A 15356-nucleotide genomic window follows, 5' to 3' on the forward strand; every position below is an offset into this window, starting at 1 on the left:
GAGGCCTGGATTTGGGAATGAAGGACATAGAGGAGGGGGGTGCTAGAGTGCCCTTCCTCATCTAGGCTGGCAGGGCTCCAAAGTGCTGCAAGGCTGCTTGCTTTTTTTTTTGATGAAGGACACACTTGTTAACACATTTTTGTGCTCCGTTCCATCACCAGAATGATCTAACATGCCAATCTCAAACTCAAAACTCCTCCCACGACCCATGGTTGCCCTGAGAAGAGTGCAATTCCCTGGCCAGGAACTGGCCCGGGCTGCCTCTCCGCTTCAGCTCTCAGCTCCTGCGCCCCTCTCCCTGGAATCGCTCATCTTGGAGTCTCTGCTTCTGCCGGTTTTGCCTGGAAGGCTCTCTCCACACTCCTCCCTTTCATTGGCCAACTCCACTGGCCTGCCAGGTTTCTCTTTAAAGGGCGTCCTTTCCAGGAGGCCTTCTGCCCTCACTCAGCCCACGTAGGCAGGCGCCATGGCCCTCCTGGCACCCTGGGATCACACTTTGTCACAGACCCTGCACTGTACTGACGGTGTGTACCAGTCTGTGTGCACTGTATTAACAGTCCACAGGCAGCACATTCCACAAGGGCAGGGACTGTGCTTGATTCAAGGCTACAACTCCAGTGTCTGACACAGGGCACCGACCCAGCAGGTGTCGAGGAGATATTTCGGCGAGAGAAAGAGTTCTTGCACAGAGCATGCATTTGGGTATGATGGACACAGAGGCGGCAGGACCGGAGCCAGAGGAGTGCCTGAGATGGGCAGGGTGTCAGGAGAGGGCTGAGTGCAGAATCCCAGGGCACCCCTGCATTTTCGGGCTTTGGGGTTTGCGAGCCCTCAAGGAGACCAAGAAGGAGTGATTGGAGAGGCCAGAGGGAAGCGGAGAGAGCCCAGCGCCCAAGGAGTGTGCAGAGGCACGGGAGGGGTCCCTAGTGCAAACAGTGGGCCCACCTCTTCCACCTCCCCTCAGCCCGGGGGCCTGCGTCCCGGGGGTTCCGCAGGGAGCTCTTCGAAGTGCCTTGGAGTATGAGAGCCGGGGAAGGCGGGAGTGCGAGGGCGGTCGTTCCTTGGGACTCTTGCGGTTCCAGTTCTGGCCTCACCGCCGCGGTCCGGGTGACCGTGGGGAGCCCGTTCCTCTCCGGCCTCAGTCTCCTCGCGGGTGCTCGGGGGGCGCTGCGCCCAGGCGGGGAGCTGGGGCAGGCCGGCGGAGGCAGGGCCGGGTGGGAGCGGACCGCCCACTGCGGCGCCGGGACCTCCCGGCCCGCGGAGGCGGCGCGCGGGGCTCCTCCCCCGGGGCGGGGGTCGCGGCGCCGGCAGCTGGCGGCCCCGCAGCTGCAGCCTCAGCACCTGCCGCGGCCAGACGGCGCGGGCGCGGCCGGGCCCTGCGCGCCCCCTCCGGCTGCAGCCGCGGCGCGGGAGGCGGAGCCCGAGCCGAGCCCGAGCCGAGCCGCTGCCCGAGCCTTGCCCGCGTCCGTGCCCGCCGCCGGGCGGGGCCGCCCTGGCCGAGAGCGTCGGCCCGCCGGGTCCGCGTCCGCGCGGGCGGCGCCTCTTCTGCAGGTAAGGGCGAGGTCCTGGCGCCGCAAAGTTTTGGGTGGACTGCTGGTCCCTGCGCCCCGGGCCTGTGCCTCCGGGAGCTGCAGGCTGCCTGCCCCTCGGCTTCCTCCGCGCCGCCCTTCGCCATGCGCTCCCCCGGCACCACTGGCCACGGTGACCCGCGCCCGCCTCCAGTGCTCGTGTCCCCGCTCCCGGCGGGGGGCGCGTCCGCGGGCTCGCTCGGGGCCTGCAATGGTTAAATCTTTACACAGTATCAGTGTGTTCCTTAAGTTTTCGAGATCTGCGTGGTGTCGTGCAAAGGGCGGCAAACCGGGAGGCGGGAGACCTGGGTTCAGATGCTGCCACGGCCGGCGCCAACTTTCTGCGTGGCCTCGGACCAGCCTGCCCTGCCAGGTCTCGCCGGCCACACCTGGACGAGGTCGGGTTCTCCAGGGACGATCACCTGAAGCACCATCCCGTGTGGCCATTTTGTGAGTCGAGGGGCACCCCTAAGGATCTCAGCTCCGGCGCTCCTTGAGGGTGGGGAATGTTGGGATCCACAGAAGGCAGCCTCAGTCATGTCGCTCACCTGCCGCAGCTTCGGCTGAGCTTTAGGAGGGCTGTTGGGCCAGCCTCTGGGACAGAGGATGCTCCCGGGGCTGGGAGTCGGTGCCCTGGCTCCTGGTGACCCCTCTGTCATCCATTAGCTGTGTGACCTTGGGCAAGTCCCCCCACTGGTTTTGCCGCCTATAAAATGGGGTGGGGGGAGTGTGCACTAGATGGCGGTTGAGGCTCTTCCGCTGTAAACTCCGGAACAGTGGAATCGCCAGGTTTCCGTATTTAGGGTCAGTTTGGTTGAGGCAGTATTTCGCCGAGAATCCACCCAGCACTTGCAAATGGGCGTGTAGAAAATAAGGGAGGCATTTGCAGTTTGCTTTGGGAGTCCCGAAATAGACATGGCAAGGATTGGTGAACGCTCGCCTTCCCTCCTTTGGTGCTCTGGACCATCATAAAATATTCAACAGCATAATGATTTGTTTTCAAAGTGGCTTATAGATCAGGAAGCGTTTCTGAGTCGGTTATTTTTGTAAAAACCTCAAAATAGTTGTTTGCGAAAAAATAATGCACTGTTGTAGGGGTCCTGACGTAGAAGCCACCATCTACTTGTTTCTAGTCTAAAGTGATGGTTGAGATGTAGTCCAATCAAGACGATTTAAAATCACTCCAGATCAGGCGTCCTTTGGTGGGTGTTCAACACAGGTGTGGCTGGAGAGGCCTGTGGTTGGGCAAGTGGGTATTTTCCAGGACAGGTGAATTCTGGTGCAGCCACAGCAGAACAAGACGAGGTGGTTAACTGTGACATCCTAGAAGGTGAACTTTGTTCTTTTGCCCAACCTCTCATCCCCCTTGTGCTGCAGTTAGCGTCTCCCCAGTGTGTGGGTGAAATCCATTACTATGAAAGGTTTCTTACGGAAGTGATCTTATTATTTTATTTCCTTCCTAGACTTCCTGGTTTTAAGTTTCAAGCTTTATGAAATCAGAGGACTAGTGAGAGTGTGCTTTGTGACTGGTGCAGGACAGCCGTAGAGTTGTCGTGCATAAGTTTGTCTTTCCCAACCATGCTCTGTAGTTGAAACTTAATTTGTCCAGAGCCTTCCATCTCTCAGATGCATTCGAATCCACCAGTCTTTCCCCCTTCATTCTTCAGTGGTTCAGCAAGCACTTTCTCACCACTCATGCAGGAGGACATAAACAAGAAAAGTACCTAGAGGCCCTGCCCTCCAGGAGCTCAGGGTCTAGAGAGGAATAAAGAAGATTATACCACAGGCACTATGGGCGTTGTCACCAGGGGCCTCTGGGAACACCGAGGAGGCAAATTCCAACTGAGGAGACTGGGGAAGCCTACACCATGGAAGCTGGAAGGAAGAAGAGGATTTCAACAGGTGGTGAGAAGTGGAAGGCCATTTTAGGTCAAGGCACTAGTATGAGCAAAGATGCAGAGGCAAGAAAGCACAGGCCCAGATGGAGACCAGCGAGTCTGGTGGAAGCACAGAGAAGGCAGAACACTTCAGAGCAGACGACAGGGGGAAGAGGTTCAGACGCTCTGACCCTCGGCTGAATCCACACTGGTTTGGGGCATATCGGGCCTCTGAGCCTCGCTTTTCTCATTTGTAAAAGGGGAATAATAATAATTCCAAACTCACATGATATGTAAAAGTACCTGACAGAGTGTTTGCATGTAGTAGGATCCTTTTATTAGTGTGTTCATGGGCAAGCTCCATAGATATTGCCAGACACCATTGGAGTATGTAAATGGTGCTTTTTGTGTTAGAGTGTGTTGTGACTTAGAACCTCACCACCAGGAGGTGGTGTTCCTGTGACAGTGTGATTTGTATTCAGGGTGCCTCCTGATTCAAGGGACAGGGGCTTTTTGTTATTTGGAGGGTGCTTATTGACTGACATCAACAGCAGCCAACGCCCCTAAATACTATTAGGTCGTGGGAGGCCACAGAGGGGTTACTGGGGAGATGCATTCCCAGCTTATCACTGCCTGCTCAAGGACCCGGGTCGGGGGATTTGACAGTCAGACACAGTTATATATATATCAGCAGTGTCCGTATACACTGGGAACTGGGCCCCGGCTCCCATCTGCCTTAGTGTAGGTCCCTTGGGATTTGCAGTAGCCAAGGAAGGAGAATAGGACAGGAGGGTGAAGGATGACGTTGCAATGCCTTATGACTGTGTGGAGCACCATGCAGCCTCCACAATGCTGTCCTTCATTTGTTCATTTAACAGTTATTCATAGAACATCTACTCTGTGCCAGAGAATTATCCTAGGTGCCCCAGGAATACATTGGAACCAAAGGGAAGATTCCTGCCTTCCTGGAGTTTATATTCTAGCTGGGGAAACATAATAAACAAGTAAATACGTAAGTAGGATAGTTACAGGTGGTGCTGAGGACTGGGAGGACGTGAGCAGGGTAATGTGAGAGAAGGTAATGGGGGTGCTCCATCTGAGGGTGGTCGGAGAAGTCCTGAGTCATTGAGAGCTAAAGCAGAGAAGGAGCCAGTCATGACGAGAGCTGGGGGCAACATAGCTTTGTGTATGAGATTGCAGACCTGGGGCCACACCGCCTGGATTTGAATACCTGCCCCTCTGCCCACTAAATTTATTCCATGTTGAGGTTATTTAATCTTCTGGGCTTCAGTTTCTTCATCTGTAAACTGGGGATAATGACAGTACCAACCTGATAGGGCTGTCGTAAGGGTTAATGAGCTGATATATGTAAAGTATTTAGAATAGTGCCAGGTATGTAGTAAGCACCAAAACAAGTTAAATTAAGGAGGTGAGGGATGGGGACTGTTCCAGGCAGAGGGAACAGCAAATGCAAAGGCCTGGAGGCCTAAAAGGGCTTGGTGTGCTCTAGGACCAGAGGGGCTATCTGCACAGATATTATCCCCATGGTGATTGAGGAGGCTCGGGAGCAGGTTCTCTGTCCCTTCAGTATAAAACTATATTTTACAAGTCTTGAAAAGAGGGATACCCAGCCTCAGCACTCTCACTTGCAAGATCAGGCTGATGGTGTGGTGAGCTGCCGCTGGTGCTCCTGCTTTGGGGGCATTCCACTGTAGATCCAGTTCTTCAGATCTCTTTCCCTCCCTCTTGTCATCTCTCTTTCCCTCCCTCTCCTGTCCCCTCCTCCTTTCTTCTCTGTCCCTCCCCCTCCCCTCTTCCCTCTCTCCCTCCTCCCCTCTCTCTCACTGCACACCCTGAAGAGGTGCTCCTGGAGGTGCTCACTGATGTGCAGGGGGAAGCATGAGTGGGGCTGAGCCCAGGGTGCCACCTAAGCTAGCCTTGTCCACTCGCCGTGGGACACCCATGGCCAGCATCCTCCTCCTGCCCTGGGCTGGGAACTCCACAGCAGGGGAGCATAGTCATCTAGGACCTTGGACCTTTTCCTCTCCCTTGCTCCGTCCTTACTGAAATCTAGTCACCCACCAAGTCCTGTTTTTTGTTTTTTGTTTTTGTGAGGAAGATCAGCCCTGAGCTAACATCCATGCTAATCCTCCTCTTTTTGCTGAGGAAGACCGGCCCTGAGCTAACATCTATTGCCAATCCTCCTCCTTTTTTTTTTTTTTTTTTCGCCTTTTTCTTCCCAAAGCCCCAGTAGATAGTTGTATGTCATAGTTGCACATCCTTCTAGTTGCTGTATGTGGGACGCGGCCTCAGCATGGCCAGAGAAGCGGTGCGTTGGTGCGCACCCGGGATCCGAACCCCGGCCACCGGTAGCGGAGCGAGCGCACTTAACCGCTAAGCCATGGGGCCTGCCCCCAAGTCCTGTTGTTTTTACTTCCAAAATCTCTCTCAAACAGGTCCCTATCTTTCCATTCTCTCTCTGAAGGTCAGGCTTCTGTTTTCTCTAAAGTGTGGCCCAGAGACCTTCAGTGGATCTCTTGTGTATAGATAATGATGTCCAGAGTGCTCAGCCTGGCAGACATGATGGGCTGTCTCCATCCCTTCTCTCAGTCTGCCTCCTCCTTCACCCTGTCCTCCACATTTAATCCCTCCCACCTTCCAGGTCTCTGGGTCTTTGCTCCTCCATCTGGCCCCTCTGCCTAGAACGTGCCTCAGCCCTGGTCGTCTTGCCCATGCCCGAAGGCCCAGCTCAAATCATATTTGCCCTAAGAACTGTCTTCCGGTTCCCTTTGTCCCAGGGTGTTCATCTTCCTCTCGTCTCCCACTGCACTTAGTACCTCTTGTGGAGAAGCCATCACCATCAACCTTGAGGGATTTTGTGTGCGGTCACTTGTGTATGTGGCCACGGCGGTGAGAAGTCCCTGGGAGGGCAGGCGTGATGTCCCCCTTACCTCCACCCCGTAGCCCTTCTCACAGAGCCTAGCCCTAGTGCAAGCTTGGTATGTGTTTGCTGTACTGGACTGACAGAAGCCTGTGATTTTCCTGACCTCTGCAATGATTTGAGTCAAGCCAGAAACACGATGCTGACGCTCAGGGATTGTGGTCCTCAGCTGGACTCTCTTGCAGCATTCTGATGCTTTGAAATGTGGGTCCTTCATTTGATGAGGAATTGGTATAACCTCAAAGATGAGTCTGAATGTTGAATTTAGCTTTTCAATATACCCTATTTTAATAAATATACTATGTAATATTTGGTAAATAAACTTCAAGCTAGATAAATTCGACAATAATTGTTCTATTATAAAAGGATTCTTCACCATACCAAAAGAGCTGGTATGGAAAGCTTTCAAATACCAAACACACCTGTGTACTTAACACCATTGGGTATATAAAAATTTTTATTTATGCACAGCTGTTGTAGCGGTACTTCTAATGTGGACTAAGATATACACCAAACAATATGGAAGCAGGAGAACGCTGTCGAATTTGTTTTGGTAACTACAGATTACATTATGCAGCTCTGCAAATATGAGGGTTTTTAAAAAATTAACTATCTGCCTGAAGGACAGTGGGAAGCCTGATTTGGTGCTTGGTCGACTGATGTGAGAGCAGTAGCCATTATGTTCACTGAAGTGACACGGTATTTTCAGGGACCCAACTGATGTTTGGAAACTTTTTTGCCAGTGGTTAGGAATGGTTCAGGCTTCCAATCATTTCACAAGCTGGCTGCTAAATGATCTGTGTGCTTAACACTGGTTCTTTTGGAAAAAAAGAAAAAAAAAAAGCTAATTACAGGCTAGAAAAGATATGGTAGTAAATCTAAAAGTATGAAAGTACTGGATGTTCTTTTGACCTCTCTTGAGGGATCATCTGAGATGCTCAGCCATTTCAGTAAAAGGGTAATATGGCACATTTTCAAAATCCTGAACGGAAAGAGCTTTAGAGGAATTCATCCGGATGCAACAGTGCTTAGTTCTCTGAGATTTTGACTTAAGAGAAGACAGATGTGCAGGCAGATGAGAAATGCTATGCTTCCTGTTCTCTGAGGGTCCAGAATGTAGGGTGTAGGCTAGAGCTGGTGACAACCAGCAATAACAATACCAGCCCCCCAAACCTCTCCAAGGCCAACATGTGAGCATCAACATAGTTAAGCTTCTAAGTTACCGCTTTGTTGTTTACTTTGTTCCAAATGTAGAATTCAGAACGATGCAAAAGGAGAAGCGATTACTAAAATAAAGATGAGGGTGCATTTATTTGTTCTTATGGAAATAACTGAGTTGGTAGCTGTAGTCTCTGCCCTCTTTGGTTGTCCCTGGAGAAGGACATGAAGCCCAGGCCGCCGAGGGCTCCCCTGGCGCTGGTGCCCATGCTGTTGGCTCCTGGTCAGGTGAGAGGTGATGTGCGTGGGGAGATATACGCTCTTCCTCTCTTCCTCCCTGGGGTGGGGGGCATTCTGTATACAGGAACGGGAAGGACTGGTTATTTCTTCTCTGAGCTCATTCTTGGGTAGTTAGTTGCAGTACTTAGTTCTTCACGGAAGCTATGTAATAAAGCTTTTATTCCTCAGCGAGGGCATTCCCTGTCCATATGCCAAAAACCTAGATTCACTCAGGATATTTTACAGGATATTTTAGCCAACAGTTGTAGACTTGCAAACAGGGTCGCTGACTTCGGAGATGAGCAAGTGTAGCCTTTGTGTGGTGCAGGAATCCCCCTAGCACACCCAGCCCTCTCTGATTGGACCTGCCAATCCTGGAGGCGTGCCTATTCCCTTGTCTGTTGGCTCTGATTATTAGAAAGTTCTTCATTATGCTGAACCAAACTCTCCCTCCAGGCAGTGGCTGACTCATGGGCCTTGATTCTGCCCTTTGGAGCCCCACACAAAAATCCATTTCTTCTTCCACATCACAGCCATTTAAGCCATTTGGACATTCAGAGTCAGGAATCAGGTCCTGAGTCTTCACGTCTTCAGTCAGAACGCCCCAGTTTATCCAGTCCCCTGGAAAGGACAGAGCTAAGAATTGGACACAGCTATGTAGGTGGGGTTCTGACCAGCCCGAAGGGGAGCAAGACCGTGGCAGCCTCACTTCAGAGTCTGTCCCTGTATTAGCACAGCCTGAGGCCCAGGTAGGCTCCCTGTGGGCCCCCCTAGAGTTTGCCATTAACTCCCTCTTCTGGGCTCTACACTGGGCCACTGGAGAACTGCATGCATGTTGGTGTCAGAGAGACCTGGTGGGCTGTGGAGGAGAGCATCCCGGACCAGTGGCTGACATGGAGTGGCTCTGGGTGAGTTGGTCCCCTCTCTGGGACTCAGATACATCGATCCAATTACTTCTAAGGTGCTGTACTAGTTTCCTGTGGCTGCTGTACCAAATCACCACAACCTTGGCTTAAAACAACAAAAATTTATTCTCTCACAGTTCTGGAGACCAGAAGTCTGAAATCAAGATGTTGTCAGGGCCTCATTTTCCCTGGAGGCTCTAAGGAAGAATCTTTTCTTTGCTTCTTCCAGCTTCTGGTGGCTGCTGGCATTTCTTGACGTGTGGCCACATCCCTCTAGTCTCTACCTCCTTGGCCACATTGCCTCCTTCTCTTCTGTGTCAAATCTCCCTCTGCCTCACTCTTTTTTTTTTTTTTTTTTTTTTTAAAGATTTTATTTATTTTATTTTTTCCCCCCAAAGCCCCAGTGGATAGTTGTGTGTCGTAGCTGCACATCCTTCTAGTTGCTGTATGTGGGACTCGGCCTCAGGATGAACGGAGAAGTGGTGCCTCGATGCGCACCCGGGATCCGAACCCGGGCCGCCAGCATAGCAGCGAGCGCACTTAACCACCAAGCCACAGGGCCGGCCCATGCCTCACTCTTATAAGGATACTTGTCATTGGATTTAGGGCCCACCTGGGTAATCCAGGATAAGCTCCTCGTCTGAAGATCCTTAACTTAGTTACATCTGCAAAAATCCTTTTTCCAAATAAGGAAATACTTATAGGTTCCTGGGATTAGGGCATGGACATATTTTTTAGGGGGCCACCATTCAGCCTTTGGCTGTCTACTTTCTCTACTTATGTGACTGTCTTTTCTCTCAATTGTATTTGAACCCAGCTATCCAGGGTCACCAGCCTCAGGTCTTCACTCTGTATGTTTCCTGTCTCTTCCTCCTTCAGCACTGTGGCTGCTGCTCTGAGGGGGCCAGGGCTGCCTGTCATCCCTGTTCCATAGATGTGGGTGGGGCTCAGGGATTAGGCTGTCCAGGAAGATGCAGCTCCTTCTGGTCTGCTCCCTCATTTTCACCAGCCTGCTCTGGCTAGTCAGTGGGGTTTTCATCAATGGAAGGAGAGGCTGTGGATATTAAAATATTCATTACCAGTTCTTAGACTTAGGGGAGATCCCACAGTGAACGTGCTCTGGATAGAAAAGGGACACACAGAGGAGGACTTCATGTCCTTGCATTTTCCCTCTAAGTTAGTGCCAGATTGCCTCATTGACCTTGAAGGAAATCATGTATATTCTTAGTACCCAACTATGTGTCTCTTTCTGTAAAAACTCAGGAAATGCTGCTTTGAAGCCCTGAAAGTGTGTTATAGTGTGATCTTTTTGCCCTTCAGCTAGCCTGGTTCAGAAGTTCCATGGTCCTTTAAGTGGGGGCTTCAGTCTGCTGCTGGCTAATGGGCTTTCCAAATGCAATGCACGATAAAATATGCTTTTCTCCAAAAAGTGTGTGCACCACTTTGCTTGCAGTTGACATTCCAGAGTGCCAGAAAGGCCTAGGGCAAGCCAGAGTGTTGGGTCTGGTGGAGCCTGAGGTGGAGCTGAGGGGAAGTGGAGGGAGGGCAGGGGCCTAAGAAGGTCTGGCATGGAGCAGCTCCAGACCCTGCTCGTGGCTGTCACTGCTGCCCCAGGACTACCGGCTCACACCTGCCCAGAGCGTCCTCCTGAGCTGCTGCTCCACTCAGTTCAGTATGCTTTGCTAAGAAAGGCCTGCGCAGGGATGGGGGCAGGCGAGGCGGGGGGGGGGGGGGGGGGACTGATGAATCAGACCGTCTCTGCCCCGCTTGCAGCTGGCAGCAGGTCAGTGTAGGGCAGGGTGCTGTGAGTTACAGAGACCCATGGGAGCCCAGCAGAGGGCTGGCCATGCCTTAGGCGAGATCCAGGAAGGCTTCCAGGAGGGACTGGCATTTGAACTGAGCCCTAATGGGTGAGTAAGAGAGAGAAAGAAGGGAAAGGCCGATAGAGGAGTCCCCCCAAAGGTGCCCTCGGTGTGTCCCCACCAGGACCCCAGGTTGCCCCCTTCCTGGTCATCCAACTGGACCTGACCCAGAGGAACCTCATGTTTGGAACGGACCCTAAGGATCATGTGGTGAGGCAGATATTCCAGCTGCACTGCTTGGAGCCCTAAGGGCAGGGGAGGGGAGTGGGTCGGAGAGCTCTGCTGCTCATTTTGCTTTTTGGTTTACAGAACAGCGATTTCCCGTTTTGACAAGGCTTGTTTGATGTAGCTGCTTGGAAGTATCTGCTCATCAAAATGTCCTGCTCTGTCTGGGAAGTCTTTTCCAGGCTAGGGGAGCCGCCTTCCTGCCCCCTCATCCCTCTAAGATAACACTGCCCAGATTGGGTGGTCGCGGGGTGTTTCCACGTAACCTGCCCCCCTTGACTATGAGCTTCTCCTGGGCAGGGGCTCCATCCAGGGCTGAGACGAGGGCCGGTCCTGGGCCGAGGCTGGGCATACGGTGTTGCCTGGTGAAATGAAGGCCTGTGATTATGACGACTGCCTTACTCACATCTAGCTGCCACCTGCCCTCATTGCTCTTTACAGTTACCAGTGGTGTCCTGCCTAAGTCAAGGGCAAATGTGGGCCTCTGTTGCTCCGTCTTATACCTGCCCCTGCAGTGGTTCTGGCCTGTCCGCCAAGTGCTAGCGAGGGGTGGTGCCTGCTCTCTGCACTTTCAGAGAGTGGGGAGGCTGCAGACCTAACGTCCAGCCTCTGGAGCTGCTGCCTGTGGTCCTAGGACAGGGTCAAGCCCCACTGTGAACTCGCTCACTGGGTCCAGCTGGCTCTTCCTTGGTGCCCTGTAGCCTCAGGAGTAGGGTGCAGCAGAAAGTGCCTGGGCTTTTGACTCAGTCAGATCTAGGTATACTAGCTGCAAGACCTGAGGCACGTTATTTACTCATTTAATTGATCATCTGTGAGTGTTAAACCAACAGAAGACATGGGGAGGAGATGATCGCTGTTTTCCACCCACGCATGGTTAATATCCAATAAATGTTTATTTTCTCTTTATATTTTTTATTGAGGTAAAATTGGTGTACAACATTGTATAAGTTTCAGGTGTACAACATTACAATTTGACATCTAATTTGCTTTTCATCTTATCTGAAGGCTGGTGTGCAGAAGAGAGATGAGACCTGCTCCATGTGTAGAGGGTGTCCAAAACTAAACTTAGTTTTCCCCCAGATTGTCATCCTTTCTAGATTCCATCAAGCCCCCTGCCTTCTAATTCCTCGAGCATTGCTGGCATCTTGGACTTTCTCTCCTCTGCCTCCTCGTAACCACCAGCTCTGTGTGTATGGAGAGGTCGCTTCCCCTGGCTGGGCCTCAGCTTCCTATCTAAGGTCCTTTACACCTGACACTGCATTTAATTCCCAACAGATGGATCATCCACTATGTGGAGGGTGATGTTCTAGGCCCCAGGGCACACAGGGATGGAGAAACAGTCATCAGCCTTGTAGAGGTCACAGCCCAGTGTGGGGACAAACAGGCAAAGCAGCGGGATGAATGCTGTGGAGCGGATGAATCCAGAGCTGGGGGAACCTGCACCAGTACAGGGAGAGACTAGCCACTTCAGGAACGTATGGGCTCTTTGCCCGCAGGGAAGAATTATCTAGAAATGTTTGCCACCTGTATGAAAGCATGAGTGATGGCAACTGGTTCCTCCCAGTTGGCATTAGGGTTTTTACTTTGAATTGGAATGATCAATGTGGAAAATCCCAGCAGAGATGTCGTGGAGGAGGGGCCTTATTTCCTCTCTTCTTCTCCTGCCTTCCTGCAAATCAAAAACAAATCCAAATCTCCCGACTTCATTGACCTTTGTGCACAGAAGCTCTTGGGATGTGCAGCAGAGTTTAACAAGTACCGTTTGTATGCCTAACCGAGAGATGTCCAGGTGGATGCGGAGTTACAGCCTGAAGAGAATTCATCTATCTTTTGCCATGATTGTGTTCAGAAGCTAATTTTCAAAGACAGTTTCAATTTTCCCCGCTGTCTGGGTGATAGTTAGATGCATGCAACCTGTGCACTCTCATCCCTTCTCTTGTATTTATTCTGCCCAATTTCATTTGGTTAGATTCTATAAGCTCATATTGATTGCCTATGATAAGTTAAGCCCAGTGTTGAGAGGCTAGGAGTACAAGAGAATATATTGCTATCCAGAAATTTCTTTTCTAGCTGGACTGATGAGACTTTTACCCAGGAATCAGCGAACAGAGCCGTTGATTCATTGGGGATTGCCGTGAGTGCCCGTGTTCCTGCCTCGGGCAGAGAGGTGTGGGCGGATGGGTGGTGAGGATGGTTCTCAAGCTGGCTTTGGGAGGAGTCTGCACTGGGGACAGTCCAGAGACTGCAAGCAGAGTTGCGAGGCAGGGAAGAGAGCAGTTCACAGGTGAATTCAGCATGAGCTAACTTTTCAGTCTCATCCCCAGCCTCTCCTTCTCATGCCTTAATAGTGAAAACATTCCTTCCACACACACTTTAGTGTGCCGCAGGACCTTTGCTGGTGCTGCTCCCTTTGCCTCGCCTGCTCTTTCCTCTCACCTACCAGTAAAACTCTGAGTTATCTTTCCATTTCAGTCTACTTCTGCCATTCGGGCCTCATTGACTCTCCCTCTCCTGGCTCTTGGTAGTGTTTCGTTTGTACTTCTCTCTCAGTGTGATGCTGGGGCATTACAGACCCCCAAGAGATACCAGGTGAATGAATGGATGAGTGAATAAATGGCGGATTATTGGGTTCTGAGTCTGACTTACCACTGGAACTGTGAAACGTTTGTTGAGAAAGGGGTGGAGGTCACCAAGGTGGAAATGTGGGTGTCAGGTGCTGAGCAGGGAGACCACGGGGCTGCCCGTGGAGGTGGGGTGGGGGAGATGCTCTTTGGAGAGGGACTAGGATGTCAGATTTCTGATGAATAGAAGCACACAGTAAAAGAATACTCTGAAAATTACTGTAGACACTGAACATTTGGGGAAAAATCTGTCTCTGGAGTATCAAAGGACTGCAAGTGAAAGCAGCAACACCCCCTTCATCAACCACTACATTAGGGGTCTGTGAGCAGTTGGGGGAAGTCGCTCTCCCACTGACTGAGGGAGTGAGCCAGGGTAAGCTTTCTGGAGGGCAATTTCGCTACATCTGAAGCCTTAAAGACTTGTGCACAGTCTTTCACCCAGCAGTGCCGTTCCTAGAAATTTATCCTAATAACCAGAGATGTATTATGCAAAGATGTTTATTTGTAATGCAGACATTGCTAAAATAAACCAAATGTCCAGCAGTAGGGGATTAGATTTAAAAATGGCACTCCTGTCTATAGAGCCTAAATGATGTTGCAGAATAATAGACAGGAAATGTTTACAGTGTGTTGTTCTAAGAGGAGAGTCCGGCTATAAACCAATATATACAGTAAGTTTCCAGTTATGTTGAAAATGTGTACTTTCACACAAAAAGGCTAGAAAGGTAATTAACAACTTGTAGATTATAGTGGATCATTTTAATTTTCTTCCTTCCAAAGAAGAAAAATTTCAAAATTTTATACCAGGCATGTGTATTGCTTTTATAATCCGAGGAGGAAAATGAATGTTATTTAAGAAGAAGAGAGAAGCTATTGGAGAGCATTGTTTGAGCTTCAGTGGGTTGAAAGCAAGACGGACACATCGTTTATCTTGCAAATTCCAGACAGGTAGTGTTTTCATAAGGAAGAGTGGTCTTAGGTCTATTTGTATGAGTGTATTTATAGAAGTGAAAGCTTTGGGGAAAGGAAATAGATTGATTTTTTTCACCTTGAACTTTTGAAATTATTTTTTCCACTCCATTTGTAATTGAGCCCAAGGAGCTATTCTTATTTCTTCCTTTCTTGGGCACTGTGTTAGACCTAAAAATGTTAACTGGCTTAGGATGTGGTTTTTGCTAAAGTGATTCCTCTTGAAGTCTTCACTGGACTCTCTCTCATGCTTAAAAAATGGGGTCCCAAGGAAGGCCACCTTTTGACATCTACTTTGCTCTTTTACCTGATGCGTTTTGCCCCCACATCATTGGATAAACCTGGATAACCAATTCGGAAACCACGCCTGCCTTGTTGTGATCATGGGCCCCATCAACCACCTGTAAGGGACTGAGGAGGACGCACCTGCCTTGGGCGCTGTCTGTTGGAAAGGTTTATTTAGAGGCCAATCTGGCATCACCTTACCCTGTGGACGTAACATTAGTCTGCAGAAAAAGAGATCAGAGCTGGGTAGAGTCTCTTTAAATATTAATTATAGTGATGCCTTTTGCCACACATCTCCAAGGAGCTCTGAACATTTCTGAGACATTACCTCATCATTAATTTTCACAGTGTTCTTGGGTGAGAAGCTGATGGCAAGTATTATGGTCTCCATTTGGGGCAGAATATAGCATATATTTTAGATAGTTAAACTTAAGAGTTTTCCTGATTATATATCAATTGATTAAAAAAATCAAGGCAATTTTTTTGGTGTCGTCTTTCACCATTTTCCTGCATTTCCCGCAAATTAAATTGCCTTCCTGCATTTTTGCTCTACCAACATTTATTGAGTGCCTATTGTGAACAAGGTACAGTGCCGAGCACTGTGGCTAGGAGTGAAATTTAATCTCCTTAGTCCCACACTTAAGGCCTTTGGTGATAGAGCTTTTA

The 15356-nt window shown here is 50.4% G+C and overlaps 1 protein-coding gene and 1 pseudogene across 1 annotated transcript in view; both read left to right on the forward strand.

The window, feature by feature from the left end:
• Positions 1 to 466: 466 nt before the first annotated feature.
• Positions 467 to 10839, forward strand: LOC147913266 (uncharacterized; annotated as a pseudogene).
• Positions 1468 to 15356, forward strand: part of FRMPD1 (FERM and PDZ domain containing 1) — an 89811-nt gene continuing 75922 nt past the window's right edge. Inside the window, exon 1 of the mRNA XM_087419468.1 lies at positions 1468 to 1551. The gene's annotated coding sequence lies outside the window, so the exon portion shown is untranslated. The remainder of the gene's footprint in view (positions 1552 to 15356) is intronic.

Source organism: Ceratotherium simum, chromosome 29 (assembly GCF_057802395.1).
Source record: "Ceratotherium simum simum isolate JZ-2026a chromosome 29, ASM5780239v1, whole genome shotgun sequence".
NCBI lineage: Eukaryota > Metazoa > Chordata > Mammalia > Perissodactyla > Rhinocerotidae > Ceratotherium > Ceratotherium simum.